Source organism: Siphateles boraxobius, unplaced genomic scaffold, assembly GCF_051911475.1.
Source record: "Siphateles boraxobius isolate OS27281-9 unplaced genomic scaffold, OSU_SipBor_1 77, whole genome shotgun sequence".
Classification (NCBI taxonomy): domain Eukaryota; kingdom Metazoa; phylum Chordata; class Actinopteri; order Cypriniformes; family Leuciscidae; genus Siphateles; species Siphateles boraxobius.
Genome location: NW_027509205.1, coordinates 2,538,897 through 2,563,897, shown reverse-complemented (window position 1 = coordinate 2,563,897; position 25,001 = coordinate 2,538,897). Strand labels below are relative to the sequence as shown.

At 37.8% G+C, this 25,001-nt stretch overlaps 1 long non-coding RNA gene across 1 annotated transcript in view; it reads right to left on the bottom strand.

The window, feature by feature from the left end:
* Positions 1 to 24,551, bottom strand: part of LOC143726096 (uncharacterized) — a 42,291-nt gene extending 17,740 nt beyond the window's left edge. Inside the window, exon 1 of the long non-coding RNA XR_013198381.1 lies at positions 24,307 to 24,551. This is a non-coding gene — a long non-coding RNA (uncharacterized LOC143726096). The remainder of the gene's footprint in view (positions 1 to 24,306) is intronic.
* Positions 24,552 to 25,001: the final 450 nt, after the last annotated feature.

Genomic DNA, 25,001 nt, shown 5'->3' with positions numbered 1-25,001 from the left:
GAAGTCCAGAGTCAATGCAGCCGTCTATCAGGACATTTAGAGCAATTCATGCTTCCTTCAGCAGAAAAGCTTTATGAAGATGAAGATGATTTTCAGCCGGATTTTCACCTGCCCACACTGCCAAAATAACCAAAACCTGGTTCAATGACCATGGGATTACTGTGTAACTACTACAGTGCGATTTCATGTAATATTTTAATTGTCAAAAATTGATTTTGTGGATTCCATAAGCTGTAAGCCATTATGTAAGCCATAATCATCAAAATGATAACAAATCAAGGCTTAAAATATCTCACTTTGCAAGCAATGAGCCTTTTGTATAAAATTAGTTTCACATTTTAAGATGAATTCCTAAAATAATTGAACTTTTCCATGATATTCAAATTTTTGGAAAGGGTCTGTATATAAAGGAGAGCAACATTATGTTCAACATTATGCCCCCCCCCCCCCCCCATCCCCCATGGCCGTAGCCAGAGCTATGAAGTCACCGAAGTCCGAACATCCGTCATTTTTTTACATTCAAAAATAAAATGTCAAGCTCTCTGAATGATTAATCAGCCGTTTAAACCACCTCATATGAGCGTTTGCAGTTCATGTTGCTGCGAGAAGCTAGCGCAGTGGACGGGGCTGGAGAGCGCGTTGTGAGTGAGGGCGCGGGTGCAGCCTCCCTGTTGCCAGATCCACCTAATGGAAAGGTGCAGTAGTCTCCTGGACCTGTTTTTCTGATTTAAAGTGACACTTTAGGAAGTTATAAAGTTGAAAGTTGCATGTTAGGGTTAGTGATATATTAATATTATTTCCGAAACACAAGCTTTGAACTTATTTCGGATTATTATTATTAATTTGTTTTGTTTTTCGTAGCAATATCTGGCAACATTTTACTGTCGGCATTAATAAAAAAAATGCTTATGGACAAACTGTAATTGCATAAAGCTACCACATTCGGTAAGACAAACGCAATGATCATCGTGATTGTCTGTAAGAAATGTATAACACTATCAAAAACAATAGGAGGATCTTTGTTGACATCTTTGTACGCATGCGCGAGTGGTTGTGTGGCAACAATACAAACAGAATGGCCGGCTGTAATGACGCGACAAGCACTTTTAAGAGAGTTAGCAGGTAAAATCCACAATATATAAGCACTTTAACATCTGAAGACCGGAGGAGGTTTGGAGAGAAGCTAAAAATTTGTATTGGTGACAAAATCGAAGTTGTTCAAAGGCCATATGTGATTTGGGATGTCAAAAAACGTTGCTCCGACTCGCCCATGTCTTGGCCACCAATCTGCTGGGGAGACATTTATTCTTATTTAGAAACCCCTGGACCCTTCACTCATAAAAGATTAAAGGCTTTCAAAAGTCTGGAGGCCTATGATTATTTTGTTTCTCGAAAAGTTGGGCCGATCTTTTCTGCCAAAAAGAAAGCAGTGATAGTGCTAAAAGCAACATGACATCATGACTTTTGCCTAAACATACATGCCACTTTCGAATCAAGTGGTGTGTTATCTATATGCATTTTGAGCTATCCGCGTATGTCTACGCCGTTAAATGTCCGAGTGATTCCGCGTGTATGTAACGTTACACGGCGTTAAATGTCCGAGCGAAACGAAGCAAAATGTAACATCTACATCTGGGGAGGGATATTTTTTTCCTAGGATGGTAGGGGAAGACTCATAAATGGTATTAACCCCAGTGACGGGTAGGTTTAGGGACGGGGTTGGGGTATGTCATATATTTATATATACAGTAATGTAACGTTAAGTCAACGCCGTTCATAAACACGCTGAAAAGCGATTATGCGTGTTGATAGCACGCCAAAAATGGAAATACGAATTGCCGTGTTATACATATGCCATTTCATGAGATCAGTCTGTAAAAGCAGAGGTTAGACCTGGCCAAGCAGAGGCACGGCGAAAAAATCGTTGCTCACTGCGACTGCAAAGCCGGGTAAGTCATCATTGATCAGTGCTCTTTTTAATTTTATTTATTGAAAATGAAATGAAAAACTTTTTATCAGCCCCCCAACGAGCCGTAAAATCGACCACACAGCAAGAGTGAAGCATCCTCTTCTCTAAATCCTCCTCCAAACGTGCAAAACAATCAAATTACAGGTATCTAGCGGTGTTTCTTGCCACACGATTCCCATGATGCAACGCGACAAACATAAACATTGACGTCACAAAAGATCCGCCTATAGCATAATACAGATCTGTATGAATGAAATTTGCCAAATAACTTACTGGCCAGCTGGAAGACGGCTCATGCTGTTTAGTTAACCTTTTTCACAAAGTCATCATAAAAACATTATTTAAAATCAGTGTTTCTCAACTAGCAATCTATTCAGTCAGCATATTTGTGTTTTGATCTGTGTGAATTACAGAAATATAAAGACTTGCTAGACCTAATTTTTTTCTATATTTCTTTGCATAAAACTCTCCAGAAAGTGCCATTTAATGGTTTTTATTTATTTATTTTTACTTTTTTCTTTTCTCTTTTAAAGACCGGATGGGGGGGCCCCATACTACCTTCGCCTTGGGCCCCCAATTTGCTAAATCCGCCACTGCATATGAGACGCGAGCACACACACATAATACCTTAAAGATGTGGAAAAGTCAATCAAAAGTGGGGGTACATTTCTCCAGGCTCTATGCCAACAGCGCGCGATGCAGTATTTGATAAAAGTTGCTCCGTCTTCGACTGGTAAATAAAGAGATACCTTGTTGATCACTCTGACAGTGTTTATATTGCAATAAATAATAACCTACTGAATGTACACTGCCGTTCAAAAATGTTTTGGTTAGTCAGAATTTTTTTTCCAGTAAGTAATAGGATGCATTAAAGTTATCAAAAGTGACATTAAAACATGTGTAATGTTACAAAATATTTCGTTTTTAAATAAATGCTGTTCTTTTGAATGTTTTATTCATCAAAGAATCATGAAAAAATGTATCATAGTTTCCAAAATATTAGGCCTAAGCAGCAAACTGTTTTCATATTTCTGAAGGGTCATGTGACATTGAAGTAATGATTTTGAAAATTCAGCTTTTAATTCAATTAATTTCTATAAATTACATTTTGAAATATATTCAAATAAGATTTTAAATTGTAATACTGTTTTACAATATTACAAGTTTTACTGTATTTTTTATTTAAAAAAAATCAGCTTTGGTAAGCATGAGCTCTTTATAAAACATTTTTTGTTCCTTTGTGCTTTTTTTGTTGTTCCTTTTTGCACTGGCTAGGAGCATGAGTCAAACTGAAAAAATAAAACCAAAGTTATTCTGAGGTAATGTGTTATGGAATCTTGTTCAAATGGATTTCATAAAATTGGTATCGAAAAAAAGTATTGTTAGGAACCGGTATCGAAACTGAGGTATCGAAATTGGCACCAGAACGAAAGATTTTGAACAATACCCAGCCCTATGCATGTATTTCATGTTGAGAGGGAATTCATGTATGTCTGAATTCCCACTGTGTCTTATCCTATGACTCTTTCTAGTGGACAGCTTTAGTATTAGATCCTTCATCTGTCAGTTGAAACGTCTAATAGTTCAATAGTTCATTTGTAAGGTCCCTGAGCATCAGAAATTGATGAAACTAAGCATGTTGTCCTAAGAATTACTTATTTTTAAAACACAATTTGGGATACAAAAAACATTAACAATTTAGGTTTCCCTTTCAAGGGAACTCAAGCTGCATCAAGACACGGTGGGTACGTCCATGCATGATGCGTCTTGAAGTACGTGTATAATCAGTCCAAAAGAAAGACACAACGTCATAGGCGGGTGATGTTGTAACAGACAAAATCTAACTTTTTGTATCGTATTTTAGCTAATCTTGTTGATGCCCTTGTCTGATGTATTTGGGTCACATGCAGTAACAACAGCAGCAGTTAGTGGGCGCTATTGCCTGGAGGTAAACAGGTATATAAACACAGCCACCATAAAGTCAGTTAGTTTGGTAGAGGGAAATCTAATGATTGAATTCATGTTACCTTCTTGCTTCTTTCTGCTCAACTGTGAGTGTGGATTGGGATATATATTTGATGTTGTGTTTGTTTCTTAAGATCACTGATGTTAGTTATTTGATTTCTTTCTAGAAATGACTTTTTATTTCCACATGTTCGTTTGTGAGCACAGTTTGGAAACAAGAGACAGTGAATTCAAGTGCAGTCCACGCGGATAATGAGGCTACAACACATGACCTTGCACATGGCTAGTAACGTGGGGCTGAGGACAACGTTTCACTGAACGCCGTTGACTGAGATCTTTTCTCACATTGTGGATTATAGGATTACAATCATTGCAACGTACTCAAATAGCCTTGTGGATTTATAGCTCATGTCATCTTCATCATCACTTATCAAAGTCATTCAAAGAGATAAGTAACTTTACTTCATCTCATTGTCTCATTATTGAAGAGACAAAGACCTTTGAGATTGTTTTGCAGTTTATTTCTATTGTCTGTTTGGCACATGTATTAAGCACTGGTGAGGAAAATAAAATTGGTTTAAATTATCATTTGTTTTTTGAAGAGACCGATTTATCAGTACATGTCAAAAATCTGTTGAACCCCCTCAAGAGTAACGTCTTTAAAAGAAAGGGGTGTTACAACGTCATAGACCAGGAAACTATGAGGCATCCCTGAAAACAGACCGTGTTAGCTTCTGTGCCTTCAGCAAGCGCTCTCTGTATACTGCCCTTGTCTATTATTTATTTATTTTATTTGTCTGTCACAATATATAGTAGGAAAGCATGGCGAATAAACAAGAGTTCAGGCAGTGTGTTGTCCCTTGCCCTCATTATATCACGGGTAGGGGGGTGGACACACATCAGCTGTGTGTCTCTTCTCTGGGAGTGGAGCATGCCCAGTCAGCCCTCAAGGGGGCTGGCTGTGAGCATTGCGATAAACATTTGCCTGTAATGACACTCCGCTCCCGCCAAGCATTCTTCGAGGAGGACGGTTCGGTGTGCGTTCCCCATGGTGTGGGTCCCGCTGTTGCTGAGGCACAGCGAAGGCTTGGATTTGTCAGCAGGGTTTGAGATGGGCTCTGCCCTATCTCAGCCTTTACCTGAAAGATCGAGTGCCTTATTGCAGGGAGAACCATGTGCTGTGGTTTCTTCTCCCGAAGATGAGGCACTAATGCTGTGGTTATCCAGTTCCGAGGAATTGGATGTCGTAAGCATTGATGCAGTGGATCATGAGTTTTCGCCAGCTCATACGCAGATGAGGAGTTTATGGAGGTTTTGTCTCGTGCTGTAGCCAGATTAATCATTAACTGACCAGCTGAGGATCAGGTTCATGATATAAAAGCTTGGTTGATGACAGATTTTTATCTAATAAACCCCAACCTCCACGCCGGGGACTGAAGTTTTTTCCCTATCTCCACACCGAGGTGTTGAGATCGTGGAAAAAACTGGTCTCATTCAGAATTTTCTATTCTCGAAAACTTCCTGTTTCAGCAATGTTTCTGGTATTGAAAACTATGGTTATTTAACGATGCCTCGTATGGAAGAGATGCTTGCGAGCTATCTCTCCCCCGAGTCGTCATAATTTTTTTTTAAAGTCCCGGCATTACCCACCAAGCCTCTGAAAGGCAGTGGGTCAGGCTGTGTCATGTCTGCACACTATGTCAATTCTGCAGGCATATCAGGCTGATCTGCTGAGGGATAATTGTGAGGAAGTTAGCGCTGACATAATTTAAGAATTGTATCGCGCAACAGATAGTAAAAACTGTCTCTCCATGCCACCAGTGAGACGGCTATATCTATTGGCCATTCTAAACAGCCCTGGTGGCCACGGAACATCACTGTCGTCGACGGATTCAGGAGGCGAAGTAACATTCAGGGGCGTTTCGGAAGTTTCTTCCAAGCCGATTCGATGTCTCGCTGCACAGAAAGTAAAAAAAAAAAGGTATTGCTGCCCAGGCTCCTACACAATCTGGGGGGTGGTCACAATCGAAGCCTGTGAGAGTCAGACAAGATCTGAGGAATGTTCTTGTCTCTAAGAGAGCTTCGGCGAAAAAAAGTCCTGTTCCCTTGACACCCTCTGGGGAGCGACTCACAGAGGAAAGTCGCAGCGCTGTCAGTCCGGTAGTTCCCTGTCGGTTCGCCGCTTCAGGGCACTGAAGTGTCAGTGTTCTCATGCTTCCCTCTGAGAAGTGTCGTAAAGCAGTCAGCTCGGTTGTTCCCTACCGGTTCACCGCTTCAGGGCGCCGAGGGGCCTGCACACTCCAACGATATCCCGAGGGGGTCTGTAGAACAGTCAGTTTGGTTATTCCCTGCCGGTTTGCCGCTTCAGGGGTTTGCCGGTCATGAGTGGCCACTCGGCGAGAGGGCCTCGGCAGGACCATCAACTTTCTTGTGTTTCTGTTTCTTGTCTACAAGTGAAAGGCTTTTATATAGACTACTGAAAAGCTCTCATACATACAAGTGAGGCTGCTTGCAAGCTGTTGGGTAGACATTAGTGTTGCGATCAACACATGAATCGCGCCGTGAATTGCGCATCAACAAGCCCTTCCGGTTTGACTGAAATGGCTTCCGGTTTTACTGAAACACCTCTCACAGTGAAATCCTTTCACACATTATAGTTAAATATTATATACTTGTATGTGTGAGAGCTTTTCGGTTGTATACATAGGAGCATTTCACATGTATGTATGTATGTATGTATGTATGAGAGCTTTTCAGTAGTGTATATAAGAGCGTTTTACTTGTATGTGTGAGTTTTTTTTAGTAGTGTATATACACTAATATTAGTCTCTGTGTTTACCCCGAGGTTTAACGCAGTCCGCCGGATCCAGGCCGTATCCGGATCTGATGAAGGACCTGCGCCTGGACATGTTGAGAATGCAGTCCTGAAGTGTCAGCTAGCCTCTCCCCTGTGAAGGCCTCCTTCCCTTCCCTTTACCTCTCTACTAATAAAGCAGGGATAATTTCGGTTTGCGTGGCTACCCCTGCGCACATATATTCAAACGTTTTCGTAAACGTAACGTAAAGTTTTCTTTTAAAACGGTGTGTTGTTACTGGCCCCTAACTCAGTGGTGTAGTCTACATGATACGCAGGTATACGCCGTATACCCACTAGGAAAGGCCAGGGATTTACGTATACCCACTACAAACAAGTGTTACGATACGTAACAACTTTGTTTTGTGACTGCACACACAGACGGGGTGAATTTATGAAAGAAAGTGTGAAAGTTCAAAGCGGCACGGATTAAATTGCGTAATCCACAAAACAGAATGTCACAGAATTTGGCCATTTTTTTTATGAATAAATCAAAAGTAGGGCTGTACTATGAATTAAATCTCGATTTAGACTAGTGTCTGTGAATATTAAAGCTCAAAGAGACTGCAATTGTTCTATGCGTCTCTGGGAATGAGCGCTTAAATGTGTGATCCACTACACACACACACAAACACACACACACACACACTGAAGCGCGCGTGACGCTCGAGGTGTTTTCAGCGTTTCACTGTATTTAGACATGATAAAGGCAACACACGTCAACTTCATCGCAGAGCTGCTATGAGAGTAACTTTACTAGAAATTCACCATTTTATTTGATAAAACTATCGTCATTCATTTGTATCATATACACACAGACAGAAACTGTAGGCTAATATCTTTACGACAACCTGTCAAACTAAAAGTTCGATAAAACTCGAAGAAATTATAACAGAAATATATTACTATTAGTGGGGAGCAGGGCCTGAAGTTAACTTTTTTGGCCACCAGCCACTGTGGCAGGTGGATATCTAAATTCACCTGCCACAGAGACTTTTTACCAGCCTTTTTTTTTTTTTTGCCTCATTTTCATAGGTGAAAAACGGAATTTCACAATATTGTTCTTTAACTTGTACACATTTAAGTGCTGTCAAGTTATTAACGAAATCAATATAAGTAATAATAACTCTTAGAATATACATTTAAAAAAAATCTTTTTATTCATTGATTTTGACACACACACGCACAACAGATCTATAGACCTACCGCAGCTCGTATGTAACGTTAAACAAATCACCCGTGGCTGTGTTGATGGCTGATTTAGTCACGTAGACAGCTAGGTCCTGACAGCTTTTAGTTACAGCGTTCAGGAACCGTTAAGCAGAACTAAATTAATATTATTACTGGTAAAATTACCGGGTACCGGACATTTTCTCACCGGTTCCCAACTCCCAACATGTACTACAGTTGCACACGCACACATCTGTGCAACTGTCATTGTTCTGGAGCCTACGTCAGCGTTACATTATCTCATCCCATCTCACCAACAGTTCAATACTGGCACATCCAAGCGTAGTCAGAAAAGGGCCTCATCTTCTTTCTGATCGCATGAACGTTACGAAACAACAGTCGCTGTCATAAATCAGCCGCTCACGAACCTTGCCGTTGTCGCCAATTGACCACTTTGTATAAATGTCTTCTTTTACTTTTCTTTGACTCATCCTCATCTTTTTGTTGGTTGCTTGTTTCAGCTGGCCTTTTTACCCCAGTAATGTGCCGCCACATTATAGCTAAGGTCCAACGCAATGAAAATGAAAACGAAAACGTAAAAAAAAAAACCTAATGAATCACTCAATTCTCATTGGCTACCCGCCAATGTGGCAGGTAGATTGACAGTGTTACCCGCCAATAGCAAAATTCACCCGCATTTGGCAGGTGGTCGGGTGTTAATTTCAGGCCCTGGTGGGGAGTAACACAGTATACACACTACAAATAAATAGACTATACCACTGCCCTAACTTAATAACTATTTATGGTTGCGATGGAAGTGAATCAATCAAAACTAACTTTAATTGGACAATAACTTTATTCTAGAGCTGCCGATAACCGATTAATCAACCGATAGTGGATACTGGATAAAAACATAACACTCCCAAGTAAAACATGCTGAACTGAAATGTGCTAAATTAAATAAACATAAATATTAATATATTACGTAAAGCTACAATATGTAAGAATTTTGTAATAAAATATCCCCAAATCACTTGGACAGTGTGATTATATTTCCTGCATTTGTGTACTTACAATATCCCAAAAGTCCCCAAAGATTTTTAATTTCAGAGAAATTCCAATTTTAAATAATTGTCCGTCCTGGAAAAATAAATTCACTTGTCACCTGACGTAATATTGGCGTTCTCCCTGGTTTCTGCTCGTACTGCCATAGTAACCAAGGCGACAGACGTGGACAACTGTGTAGTTCGTAATGTCTATCTGCACGCTGTTGTTGTTTCGTTCAAACATTATGGACCATGCCAAGCAGACTTTGGAGAAAAAATGAGAACCAAAACGAGGATCAATATCAGCATGGCGTTTTCGAGATGCCGAGAGAACAAACTTCGACTCAACGCCGTTCCTACATACTTTATTAGACAGGTGAGCAAATGTACATAAAACCAATCAATGTGATATAGTTCAAAATGATGAAATGTTAGAATATGATCTGTATGTTATTCTAATGTTGATCTAGTTTACTGCTAATCTCAATTAGCCAAACAAACGAACTCACAGAATAACATTATAACTTTCAACACACTCAAATGCAGTTTAGTGTGATAGTGTAGAGCAGTGGTTCTCAACCTTTTTTGGGCCAGCGCCCCCTATCCAATATCCAGGTCCCTGACCGCCCCCCACCCCAACTAATGCCATGTTATGAGCGAGTCAAGCGAGTGAGAGTTAACAGATGAAATAAGTACACAATTGTAATTTATTAATACAATTAAACTATACTCCACAGTGATTAATCCCCCCAAAAAGCTATAAGTTGCATTGGCATAGCAATAGCAGTGTTTCTCACAGGTTGTTTGTTACAGTAAATCTGTGGTGGGTGGTCCTCGGGCCTTAGGGGGGTTTGGGGGCATGCCCCCCTACAAGAAAATTTTGTGCATTTTAATGTTAAATTCATCAATCTGGTGCACTTTGAGAGTTCAAAATTAAAAGCTCCACCCATATTCAGTGTGCAAATTAAACAAAGGAAAATGCAAACCTCTTTTAGTTGTGTTTGTCTATTACACTACTAGCAATAGTTATAATATTAATCCCATGACAGTAAAAGCCATATATTGTAAAACAAATGCACTGAAAAATAAAGGACGGTCATTAAAGCGGTAATGTTTGCACGTAGGTTTTATTACTCATTTAGGAAAGTATTGCAAGAAGCTACTTGCATTAACCTTACTTTCAAAAAATAAATAAATACAATCCTAATTTTTCATGAAAAATTATGTTAGAATTGTAGGCCTAAAATACCTTATCAGCTGGTTTTCATCAATGGTATAATTAAAATGAATTTATATTAATGGTTTGTCGTGATTAATTTGTGTTCATAATCAGTAAAACACATATGAACACATATGATTAATTAAATTAAATTAAATTATTATTGTATTATTAATTATTTTTAACTATCTTGAAACTATCCAAGCAGCGTTTCGCGCTCAAATGTGATTGCGGAATTAATACATTACCAAAATCTGATTCCAGAATATATTTAAATTATCCATCAAATTGTCATTTTTTCAATACTGTCTTGCGCGAGTTAACAAAAAATGCCTAGTAAATTACTTGGTGAACAAATAAAACATTTTGGCATTAGGCAGGCATAGGGATTGATAATGCCTAAAAATGTTTTAAAAAAGTTTTACCTTATAAATTGAATTTAGTGTGAATGGGAACATGATTTATTGAAAATATATAAGTGTTTAAAATTATCAATACTTTTTAATGGCTTGTCAACTTTCCATTCCTCCGCTGCGTGATTCTAGTCAGCGATAGTGGTCAAAATAACTCGTCAAAGCTCCGCGAATCACAACAAGCGTATCGGTGAGAAGTGAACACTCATTTAAACAGTATACATGATACACACACACCCAAACTTGACTGCACATCATATTTTTGACATTGTTGGTTCTGCTTTCAATCGTAATGCAATAGAAATGAATGAACACAAAAAAACTGCCAAGTGCCTGTATACCTACAACACTGACGGCGGACCTGCGGTCAGGAGTAGAGCGGACGAATGTTTTTTTTTTTTTTTTTTTTTTGAGAGGCTGCTGACAAATTTTTTCTACCCGCACCATAGACGCGCACACACAATATGACCTCACGCTCTGCGCATGTTTTACAACATAATTTAACATATACATAGTCCTAACACTTTTTTAATAGCCCACTTAAAGTGTTTATTACAAATAAATTATTAAATGCTTAAAATGAATAAAAGTAAATGAACAAAAATTGCGTTATATTTTAACCATAGATTTTAACTCATAACTCATTTAACCCATTAACACCTGAACGCCCCCCTTTCAAAAATCTTGCTTCTAACGCCCCCCTTGTTCTCTAAACGCCCCCGTTGAGAACCACTAGTGTAGAGCAAGTGAAACAGCGCTGTGTTACCTCACAAGTTTCATTCGTCTGATAAACTGACCTGTGTGAGTAGTAATTCTGCACTTGGGTGTTGTTCGGCAGAATGAAATGACCATATTCCTTTCCTTTCCATTCCTGAATATGTCTCTTATTAGCAATCGCGCCCTGCTTCACACTACAGTCGTGTTAAAAACATCAATGCATTCACTAATCCATAAACATTATTAGATCCATCGGGTTTTGAACCATCATTTCTAGTTGTTTATACTACTACATACATTTTACCCAACATTTCAGATAAACCTTAAACAACTTCCGTTATTTTTAGTACTATACACTTACACAACTTTCGTTATTTTTAGTACTATACACTAACTCGCTAGCCTGTCAACGAGCCCTGTATACCCTGTATGCTAGACCCTATACCGACTAAGCTACTGAAAGAGATGCTTCCAGAGGTCATATATCCTCTTCTTAATATCATTAATTTGTCTTTGTCACTAGGATACGTACCAAAAACATTTAAGCTGGCTATGATAAAACCGCTTGTTAAAAAAACGCAACTTGATCCTACAGAATTAGTCAATTACAGGCCAATCTTGAATCTGCCTTTTCTGTCAAAGATATTAGAAAAAGCAGTATCTTCACAACTGTGTTCCTTTCTAGAAAGAAATGATATCTGCGAGGATTTTCAGTCCGGATTTAGACAGTACCATAGTACTGAGACTGGTCTCATTAGAGTCACAAATGATTTGCTCTTATCATCCGATCGTGGTTGTATCTCTCTATTAGTGTTACTCGATCTTAGTGCTGCATTTGATACTATCGACCACAACATTCTTTTAAATAGACTAGAAAACTATGTTGGCATTTGTGGAATTGCATTAGCATGGTTTAAATCATACTTATCGGACCGTTATCAATTTGTAGCAGTAAATGAAGAGATGTCTTATCGATCACAAGTTCAGTATGGCGTACCACAAGGCTCAGTACTGGGACCACTGCTATTTACTCTGTACATGCTACCCTTGGGAGATATCATTTGGAAACATGGAATTAGCTTTCACTGTTATGCTGATGATACTCAGCTGCATATTTCTTCAAAACCTAATGAAACTTACCAATTCACAAAATTAACGGAATGCATAGCTGATATAAAAAATGGGATGACTAGTAATTTCCTACTACTAAATTCTGAAAAAAACAGAGATTCTAATTATTGGACAAAAAACTTCCACACGTAACAGCCTAGAATACTGTCTAACACTTGATGGCTGTCAGTTCAAATCTAGACTAAAAACACATCTCTTTGGCCTAGCATACACATAACACACTATAGACTTCCTTAACTCAAAATTAGGATATTTTGGTTAGGATAATATCAGCCAGAAGCAGGAACACATCCCGTAAACCATGATGTACTTGGTACATCATAGGAAGGATGGCGTCTACGCTAAAATTAGTGTCTCTGTTTATCCCGAGGGTCTCTCTATGGTGGACCTGTGCCTGGACCCATCCCGACTCATCCTTAGTGCCGGTCTCACCAACACGACAGCCATCGGCACTGATCCTCAACAACTCATCTCCATACCGGCGTGATTACTTTGACTTCCAAACAGATGGAAATGGATAAATACTCTTAATGTTTCTATCCAATTTGTTTTGTAATGCTACCCGAATCACACACTATTCTATCGTTGGCCAGAGGAGACCTGGCCCCTGACTGAGCCTGGTTTCTCCCAAGGTATTTTTCTCCATTCTGTCAGCTGATGGAGTTTTGGTTCCTTGCCACTGTTGCCTTGGCTTTTGGCTTGCTTGGTTGGGGACATTTAATATTAAACAATATTATTGATCTGTGTTGTATTATTTTCATGTTATCACTGTGAAGCTGCTTTGATACAATCTGTATTGTAAAAAGCGCTATACAAATAAAGGTGACTTGACTTGACGACAAGCTCCATAATTCTTAGCAAATTTTGCGTCATCAGCCTACGCCTTTAATGTAAGAGGTTGGCGACACCTAGCGGCGACAAAAGTTACATATTGTACTCTTAAAATGAGAAGTTCTACAGAAAATAGTTGAAACATTAAAATATCACAGGTGAAATGTTTGTTTATTTAGCGATAACCTAGACACATACGTAAGTTTCATAGGTAACACTTTGGTAAAGTTTTTACAGCATGTGTTACCATTTGACCAATACAAATGTACTATGATCATTCATGTTAGTTCACAGTATATTAACCAAGGTTAACAGATAAAATTAAAACTTAATACAAAATGTATTAGTCGAGGACTTCCGGTAGCGCACGAACACTGATGGCAGCGTGAGTGAATTGCTCTCTCGACAGATACTTGTAAAAGCCCCCGAAATATTTAGATATTCAGTTCATTTTTATATAAAACATAATGGAGTGTGGGGCAGGGATGGAAACAAGGGCGAAACAAAAGAAAGTTCCAGGACGTGAAGAAAAGACTGGAGAAGAAAAGGGTGAAAAAGAGCAGACAGCTCGCAGTCATGCTAACGCTGAGGGGGAAATTAACCTGGAAAAGATACTCATTGAGTTAAGAGAATTCAGAAAGGAAAATAATGAAAAACTAGCGGATATCAAGGAGGATTTTTTGAACACTACAAACAAGAGAATCGAAGATGCTGAGAATCGTATCGTGCAAGCCGAGGAACAAATTCAACACACGGGTGAGGTGCTGTCTGCACTGCTGAAACTCCAGGCTCGAAGCGAAGTTAACCGATCAAGAAGGCAGGTCGAGGCGAGACAACATTAGAATATACGGAATTCCAGAGAGCAGCGAAAATGGCTCATCAACTATCAAGTTTATTGAAGACTTGCTGAAGGATGGGTTGGGGCTTGACCCAACGACGGATCTCCATATTCAGTGGGGTCAGAGCTTTATCGTCAAAGCCAACGGACAATACGAGACCAAGCTCCGTAATCGCTAAATTCCTGAGCTCCAAGACGAAAGAAGAGATCTTGGGACAGGTGTGGAAAAAAGGAGAGCTGAAATGGAACAATGCAAGAATTACATGTGACCACGATTACTCCCGATATCCTAAAGAAACGAAAAGAATATGCACAAGCAAAATCAGTGTTGAAGGAAAAAAAGATCAGATTCCAAACTTCATATCCAGCGAAACTCCGGGTGTTCTACGAAGGCGAGACAGTGCTCTATAATTCTGCGGAAGAGGCGACAGAGGCCTTCAGGTGGACATCATCCGACCACAACAGACGCCACTGGAACGCCTTCAGCGCCGAGCTTGGTCAACGAAAAGGGGGCGAGGAGGTAACACCAGACAACGTGGAACGACTGAAAACTTTCAGACGAAAATAATTAGAAGGTGAGCTCGCACACTGACCGGTTCAACGGATGCAACTTAAATTACAGGAAAATGACGGGTCGGCATTAATGCAGGTCAGGGGATGTGTTTATTTGGAATAAACTTTTTGGAATAAACCTTTGCAGAATAAGCTAACTATACTAGAACACATCGGTAGCCCTTTCCAAGTGCTAGTTACTCATAGTTTAATGTTGGGAGACCTAAAATTGATCTCTGATCTCTAAGAAGATCTCTTCTATGGAAGTCCCTTTATATGATACATGTTCTTGTTCATGTTTTTGTTTTACATTGTTCAAAGCCCTGAGGTTCTATTACTAGGTAAATGGAAGTACAGTTGGGTTTATGTGTACGAAGGTGTTAATAATAATTATACATAATACATGGTTGGCATAGAGCAAGGGTTTAAATTAGTTACATATAATATAAATGGAGTCCATAATCCTGTTAAGAGAACTAGAATTATATCAAAATTAAAAAAAGAAAAGGTTCAGGTAGCGTTTAAGAGACCCATTTAGATCAGGCAGAACACTCTAAATTGGCCCGAAATGGATTTAAATATGTATTTTCATCATCACATCCTTCTGGTAGAAGGAGGGGAGTAGCTATTTTAATATCAAACAAGCTTGGGTATGACCAGCAGACTGAAGTTAAGGATAAAGAAGGACGCTATATTTTAATTAAAGGACAAATTGAAGGGGCTCCAGTTACATTTCTCAATGTTTATGTCCCCCCAGGTAGCAAATTTAAGTTCTATCCAAAAATCTTTGAGATGATCACAACTGAGTCACAAGGAACCTTAATTTGCGGTGGAGACTTTAATATAATTTTCAACTCGAAAATGGATACCTCTACAAAAGAGAAACTGATAACTTCTACAGCAAGGAAATTTAAAGCTCTATTAAGAGATGAAGGATTGTTAGACCTTTGGAGGGATTTTTTTCCTAAAGGACGAGATTATACTCACTACTCGTTTGCACACTCCAAATACTTGAGAATAGACTATCTATTTCTGTTCAGAAAAGATAGACATAAGATAAACAAATGTAGCATAGGAGCAATGGACCTGTCTGATCATGCACCATTATATGCCTCAGTGAGTCTAAATAAAATTCATAGAAATACATTATGGAGACTAAACTATAGTATTCTAAATGAGCAGTTCATAGAACAGATGAAAACTGAAATTAAATACTATCTAGAGGAGAATGACAATGGAGAAGTTTCCCCAGCAGTACTGTGGGATGCCTGCAAAGCAGTCTTGAGATGGAAAATAATTGTAGAAACAGCATTAGGTAAGAAATTAAGACAGGAGAAGCTCATTCAACTACAAGTACAACTAAAAGAGCTATAAAGGGAACATAAAAGTACACAAGCGCATAGACCAGGCTTAATGCAAGAGATTAGAAAAGTAAAAGAAGAAATCACTGAGGTATATAATGCAGAAATAGAAAAGAATCTCACATTTCTGAAACAACGAGGCTAGAAGTAAATCATTAAAACTTCTAGGTAGTAAACTCTGTAAACAACAAGCTGACAACACAATTTACAAAATTAGAGATCCTAAAATGAAAAAGTTTTATAAAAAATTATATACAGAAAATATATCTAGTCAAGAAACAGGTATTAATGCATTTTTGAGTTCATTAAAATTACCCAAATTAACAGAAGAACAAAATGAAAGTTTAATAAAGGACATAACTTCACAAGAACTGTCAGCAGAGATCACTAAATAAAAATTTGTTTAATATTGTCAACTTGTCCCTATCCTCCTTCCAGCCTGAAATGCTGCATTTCATGGAAGCGAGATTCCCATTTCATGGAATGAAGCGATTATCTCCCCTATTCCTAAGGAAGGAAAAGATAAAGTAGAATGCGCTTCGTATAGGCCCATCTCAGTTTTGAATGTTGATTATAAGTTATATGCAGCAATATTGAATAGGAGGATAGAAAAATTACTTCCAGAACTGATCCACAATGATCAGACAGGATTCATTCAACAAAGACAAACACAGGACAATGTTATACACACCCTACACATAATGAAACACATTCAAGAGAGTAACATGCCAGCAATGATAGTGAGTCTAGATGCCGAAAAAGCCTTTGATTCTGTCAGATGATTATACCTATATAGAACATTTAAAATATTATGTTTTCATGAAAACATTATTAAAGCCATACAATTAATATATTCGAGACCACGAGACAGAATAAAAGTAAACATGAGTCTATCTAATTTTTTAATCTGGAGAAAGGCACAAGACAGGGGTGCCCTCTCTCCCCCCTCCTTTTTGCCCTCTACATTGAACCCCTTAGTCAATGGATACGGCAAAATCATTATATTAGTGGGATAAAGATGGGTGAAGATGAACATAAAATATTGCTATTCGCACATTTCGCAGACGATGTTATGATATACTTGAGAGACCTGGCAATATCATTTACAACCCTTATGTCAACACTAGATAAATTTAGCACTCTATCAGGATACAGACTAAATGTAAAAAAACACACATTTGCTATAATTTTATTCCATCTGAAGAAATAAGGACCAAATATAGGATCAATTATAATGTAGATGTAATTAAATATTTGGGAATTTACCTGCCAAAAGATACTAACACCCTGCTAGATGTAAATTATAGACATTTAAATAGTAAGCTTAACGCAGATATCCAGAGGTGGAGTGTTTTCCCTTTTTTGAATTTGGGGGAGAGAGTGGATATTATTAAAATGAATATGCTCCCGAGGCTTCTATATCTTTTTCAGACACTTCCAAAAAAGGTCTCAGAAGAACAATTTAAACATTGGGATAAATGGATTATAAGGTTTATTTGGGAAGGTAAAAAATCTAGAATTCGTTATAAAACACTCCAGATACCTAAAGAAAGAGGTGGCTTCGCCCTCCCCTCCTTAAAAGACTATTACATAGCTGCCCAGTTAAGAGCCATAGTTTGCTGGTGCAATCCAAGCTATAAACCTAAATGGAAACAAATTGAACTTTCCTTTTTCTCTGAAGTACCAATCCAAGCAGTAATCACAGATGATAAACTACTAAGAGCCCATATAAGTAAAGAATATCCATGGATTACTATCACACTAGAAATATGGGTCACAATAATTAAAAAATGTGAATTGAAAGACACTGAAAATAATTAGATGGTGTGCGTACGATACAGAATTTACCCCCAATACTTTAGACAAAGTTTCGGGGTCCATTGGACCCTACGGCCAATCTCAACACTTTCTAGATCTACAAAAAAATTTTTTAAATGAAATGTTATCTGTTTTTATTTAGGCGTGACAAAAAATAGTCACACTCGTGGTCTTCGGGGTCCAAAAAATGTAATTGTATTTTATTTTAAAATAACAGAACAAAATTTTATTTTTATTTTACAAAAATACTTTTACTCTGTTTATTAAGGTTTTACTTAACATTTGTGCAGTTTTGGGAGGACTTATGATATATTTTAATATCTATAAATAAATAAATAAATATATATGTATTTATCATTGGACTCAAAATAGACAAAATTCATCATCAAAATCAGAAATAACGCAGAACACAGACAGAAATGACAGAAATAAAGTGGCATACTTCCAACGATGCAAAAAACATCCACAATCCAAAATGATCAAGCTCACACACGCGCACACACACACACGCGCACACACATATAGAGGAATACAATATACAGGAAATACATACGGACTATAAAGAAATTTCTCATAATTTGTAAAATAAAATGATCTAAAATGCAGAACCACCGCAAAAATAAATTGGTAACACTAAGACACATTGAAAATGTCCACACACACACTGCACTGTAAACGAGACTGAGATGAGACCAACTATTTTTCCATTGTTCCAAACAATTTTTCCTAGTTTTTCTTCCTTATTGTTTTTTATAAAAAAAATTTTACAAATATTTAAATTTTTACTGCTTTATTTGCTAATTTGTTATTGCTGCTCAGTTGAAATAAATGATAAAACCTTAACACTCCAACATTTCTCTTTGTAACATGTTGTTCAGGTTTGATTCTAATCATAATGTAACATTATTGAAAAACTGTTGTTTTTTCAGTACAAAAATAATGCTAAACTTTGACAAAGTATTTTATTTTTGTTATAATTGTGATTTTATAATATTTAGATATGAATCCAATTGAATCCAACTTTAGAAACTATATCTTTCAGTAATTCAAATAGTATATAGGATATAGGATAGTATAATGGAGCTCTATGGCCATCTAGTGGTTAAAGTGATTTATTAAAAATTTTAACCTGTATTTTCCAAAAAATTTTGCAAAAATCTTACATTAAACCTTGTAAAATTATCTATGGTATCCCCAGGAATGAGAGTTAGAAATCTGGGTCTTTTATAAAGTTTATTTAACATAAAATGCTGTTTTTTTGTAAAAATCCTATTTAAATAAATATTTATTTATTAATTTATAGAAATTTAATAAAAATCATAAATCCTCCAAAAACTGCACAAAAGTTGAGTAAAAACATTAATAAACAGAGTAAAATTATGTTTGTAAAAAAAAAAAAAAAAATTATGTTACAAAATTCAATTTTATTGTCTGGGGTCCAATAGACCCCGAAGACCACGAGTGTGATTTTGTTTATAAGACCATCAGAGGGTTAAGAAATGGATTAAGAAAGGAGTTACGTCATATTATTCTATCACAAACAACAATATTTTCTTAACATTTCAAGAATTTAAGAATCGGTTTGAAGTGAGTAATCAAGATTTGTACAGATACTTTCAAATAAGACACAACTTCAACACAACAGTAAATAAAACCGGGAATTGGAAACAAAATTATTTTATGAAGATACTCTTGTCTACATTTAAGGCTACTACAATTAGCAAGGTTATTTCTAAACTTTATCATTGTCTCCACAACATAGACCAGAATCCACCTCATATATCAGAATTAAATGGGAGAAAGAAGTAAACATAACTATATCAGAAGAGGCTTGGTTAGAAACATGTAACTACCAATGGAAAACTACATGCTCCCATCAATGGAGGTTATTTGCCTGGAAAAATATAAGTAGATTCTTTATTTCACCTGCTCAAAAGAGCCATAGTGAAGTAGGATCAGGGTGTTGGAGAAACTGTAATTCAGAAGTAGCAAATCACCACCACATATTCTGGGCGTGTCCAGTTATCCACTTATTTTGGAAGGATGTTCACAGGACTGTAGAGGCTATATTAAGGATAAAAATTCCATTCCAATGGTATACCTTCTTTCTGGGAAATCTGGATTTACAAGAAACCGATTATATATACCTATGGAGAATATTCCTGGTGGCAGCTAAAAAGGCTCTCACTCGTAAATGGCTCCAACCTACCTCACCCACTATAGATGACTGGAAAGCAATTGTTAGTGAAATATATAGGATGGAAATCCTTACCTTTTCTTTGAGATTAAAAAAACAAAAAGGGGTTCTGTTGTGGAAGAGATGGAAGGAATTTGTAGGAAATTGAGTAATTATATAACATATGTAATCATAGTCTATTATTGGAAATAAAACACTAATGATGCAAAGGTGTCACTAGACTGCACTGTAACCCATTTTTGTTTAGTTTTTTCTGTTTGCTATTATTTGTTTTTGGGTTCTTTTTTGTTCTGATTTCATATATATATACACTCACCGGCCACTTTATTAGGTACACCTGTCCAACTGCTCGTTAACACTTAATTTCTAAGCAGCCAATCACATGGCGGCAACTCAGTGCATTTAGGCATGTAGACATGGTCAAAACAATCTCCTGCAGTTCAAACCGAGCATCAGTATGGGGAAGAAAGGTGATTTGAGTGACTTTGAACGTGGCATGATTGTTGGTGCCAGAAGGGCTGGTCTGAGTATTTCAGAAACTGCTAATCTACTGGGATTTTCACGCACAACCATCTCTAGGGTTTACAGAGAATGGTCCGAAAAAGAAAAAACATCCAGTGAGCGGCAGTTCTGTGGGCGGAAATGCCTTGTTGATGCCAGAGGTCAGAGGAGAATGGGCCGACTGATTCAAGCTGATAGAAGAGCAACTTTGACTGAAATAACCACTCGTTACAACCGAGGTATGCAGCAAAGCATTTGTGAAGCCACAACACGCACAACCTTGAGGCGGATGGGCTACAACAGCAGAAGACCCCACCGGGTACCACTCATCTCCACTACAAATAGGAAAAAGAGGCTACAATTTGCAAGAGCTCACCAAAATTGGACAGTTGAAGACTGGAAAAATGTTGCCTGGTCTGATGAGTCTCGATTTCTGTTGAGACATTCAGATGGTAGAGTCAGAATTTAGCATAAACAGAATGAGAACATGAATCCATCATGCCTAGTTACCACTGTGCAGGCTGGTGGTGGTGGTGTAATGGTGTGGGGGATGTTTTCTTGGCACACTTTAGGCCCCTTAGTGCCAATTGGGCATCGTTTAAATGCCACGGCCTACCTGAGCATTGTTTCTGACCATGTCCATCCCTTTATGGCCACCATGTACCCAACTTCTGATGGCTACTTCCAGCAGGATAATGCGCCATGTCATAAAGCTGGAATCATCTCAGACTGGTTTCTTGAACATGACAATGAGTTCGCTGTACTCAAATGGCCTCCACAGTCACCAGATCTCAATCCAATAGAGCATCTTTGGGATGTGGTGGAACGGGAGATTCGCATCATGGATGTGCAGCCGACAAATCTGCGGCAACTGTGTGATGCCATCATGTCAATATGGACCAAACTCCCTGAGGAATGCTTCCAGCACCTTGTTGAATCTATGCCATGAAGAATTGAGGCAGTTCTGAAGGCAAAAGGGGGTCCAACCCGTTACTAGCATGGGGTACCTAATAAAGTGGCCGGTGAGTGTATATATATATATATATATATATATATATATATATACAGAAATGGACATTTATGTATGTATATATATATATATATATTCTTTTGTTTGTAATATATATATATATATATATATATTCTTTTGTTTGTAATAAAAAAAAAAAATATATATATATATATATTCTTTTGTTTGTAATAAAAAAAATACACAAAAAAATTTTAAAAAAAAGAAATTATTAGTCAATGTTGAAATTAACAAACTAACAATGAACAATACTTCTACAACATTTATTAACCTTAGTTAATGCTAAAAATGGAGTCTTATTGTAAAGTGTTACCATTTCATATGAATCCAAAGAGTCATGCTTAAAGATGGCCATCTTTAAAAAGGCCAGAGCATTACAATTACATAAATGTAGGCCTATATTACATGAAGAGTCTCTCACTTTATTCTCTGATTTCTTTGTTTCTGTCGGCTACATGAACATATCAATGTTGAGAAAGCAATCACGTCACTAGCTTTAAATATGCAACTTCGCCGGCTAATGAATATATAAAAGTGACCAGCTGGATATAAACTAATGCAAATAGATGGTAACAATTGAGACATTAAACATTTGGGTTTGCGTGTGTTTTTGTCACATTGTTTTAACCGCTTCAGGAAGCCATTACTAATGTTAGTATTGTCACAGCCTCGACGGCAAACATACAGCTTTTCTTTCTCTGCTTATGCAGCATCTAGTCCACAAATTAATGACTTTCTACCGATATGGCAATATGTGCTTTAGTGTTCTACATTCACTCCGTTTCGCTGTCAGTGTTTTAAATGCGCATCTGAAGTGTCAGCGCTCTCCGTACAGCATGCGATCTCCGCACTGCGCGCAAGCCTCGCGTGTTAAAGCAAACGACTCGAGTCACCAGTGATAGTTTGTTATTTGGCCTCTAGAGCCCGCTCTCGCTCTGTATAATGCCTGCAGGCTCTTCCTAGCGCTCTCAAACAGTGTAAGGCAGTGTTTCCCACTTTGAAGGTAGGGAAGGGTTCGTGCCCCACCTGTCCCCATGCAATCGCCCCAACAAAATGTTAATAAACTAGGCTTTAAGTTAAAATGTATTTTATTAACATGACATTTTAAAAACTTAAACATGACAGTAGATAAAAATAATAATGCAATTGTGTTTGTATTTTGCCTCTGATAACATCAAATTCAGAAACGGAGAAAATAAAAGTGTGAACTAGTGTAGTTGTGCTTTGCTTTATATTGTCACTTAGCAAACTGCATGCAAAAAGAACAAAGAAAGTTGAATTTTTTTTTTTTTAATAATCTCAGGGTTTTTCCTGGCTCAAAACGAGGCGGAGGTGGTAAAATCCTAATAATGTTCGTGTTTTAGGTATTTTTATAATAATAATTGTATTTTGTATTTTTTCGAAGACTATCATATAAGCTACTGTTTCCCACAGTATTTTGTGTGTGGTGTGGACCTCTGCACCCCTAGAGGGGTCCAGGGGCATGGTCCCCGGGAAAGAAAAGTGTGTAGCTACGTTTTAAAGATAAATTCATAAATCTGGTGCACTTTGAAAGTTCAAAATAACTAATTCAGTGTCTGCAATGAGCCTGTTATGTAGTAGGCTACACATATTTTCTGAGCCAGAGACGGAGAGCGACTACTCATCACAACTATTCAGTGTTTTCTACCACATAATGTTCATTTTAGGTTTCAGAAATTTGAATTCACGTAAGTTACTAAAAAAAGCAATAGATTTTGAGTTAGTCAAATACACACTTATGTCTATGGAAGCGGCAATAATTATTATTTCCATTATAATTCGACACGTATTATTCATATCAAATACACATTTTGTAAGTAACTTTCAAGTTACCTCTATGCTTCTCCCAGTTCACCGGCCACTTCATGTATTTCGGGAGAAGTGGATAAACTGACGTTTGTTAAATGCAACAGATCCGATTCTCTAAAATGCGGCATAAACTAACGCCCATCGCATCGCGTATAGCCCAACTATGTTTAAACAACAAAACACATCCACTTGCTCATATTTGAGAATCAGAATATCAGATATTTCCTGCTGTAGCCAACAAATTTGAGAAATAAACGCAGATAATCAGTCATTCAGCGCTAGAGTGGCTGCGGCGTGACAAGCAATGACGCGTCACCATGGAAACCATAAAGGGATACGATCTAAATAACGGGGGCCTATATAAACTTTTAAACTTACGTGTGAAAAGGTTAAGTAAGGCTTACATTTAAATGTGTCGTTGTTTTGTTTTGAGTTTATATAAATGAATTAATAAAGGAATTAATAGAGATGGGCACAAAAATTACAACATTTTCTCCCGTTTGTCGCGCCCCACTTGTCACGTTTCTGCTCCCCACCAGTGGGGCGCGCCCCACACTTTGAGAAACGCTGGTGTGAGGACAGCGCACACTTCTCAGCCGCTCCAGCAAAGGACGCAACCTGGAAAAACTATCGGTATGGATTTTTGCCGATAACGATAGTTCCCCCAATCAACTATCGTGCCGATATATCGTCAAAACCGAATCGGTCGACCTCTACAATTTACATTGTTAAAAGCGCTATATAAATGAAGACTAGCTTTGCTGCGCCCAAAACTCACGGTTCAATTTCACAATAAGCTACAGAACACATGGAAGACTGAATCTATGCAGGAGTAGTAGCAATAATCACCAATATCATACATACCGTTGCTGCTAGACGGATTCTCTTTGAAACCACACAAGGTCTTTGTTTAGGTCCTTTCAGGAGCGGTGGTGGTGGTGCCGCAGCTGGAGAAACAGACAGCTCGTCCTCAGACCCCTCAGTCTGCACTGCCACAGCCTCCTTCTCCTTCAAGCATTTCTGCAGGTTTAATGAAGGTAGACGTTTTGAAGAAGTTTTAAGACCACGTCAGGAAAATGTAGGGAATAAATGAAAGGGATTGAAATACACCAATATTCTGTAAATGTCTAGGGAGAACACAATGAGTTACAATAGCAATGCTTATAAGCTTAAAAATAAAGCTTCCAAGTTTCAACAAATCTCCACTTTTTAGTTTACAAAAAAAAAATAGCTTAGAAATAGAAAGTGGGAATTACTAATTTAAAGTGCGATCAGTAGGTACAGTAAACGTTATGTTCTTTGTCAGTGTTGGTGCGATGGTAAGAGGACCCTCTTGAAATTGCTCCATTTGTTATCTTCTTTTCCAAAATGAATCACATTTTTGATGGCCTAAACATGCTCGAAAACTCATTCAACTTTGCACGCATCAGAAGTGGCGAAAACTTTTTAGCTGATATGGGTTTCAAAATTCAGTGAGGCAAAATAGCTACAAAATTAACAATGTGCCCCTTGCACCTCGTTTTATGTACATGTACGAAATTAAATGGATAAATTGCAAA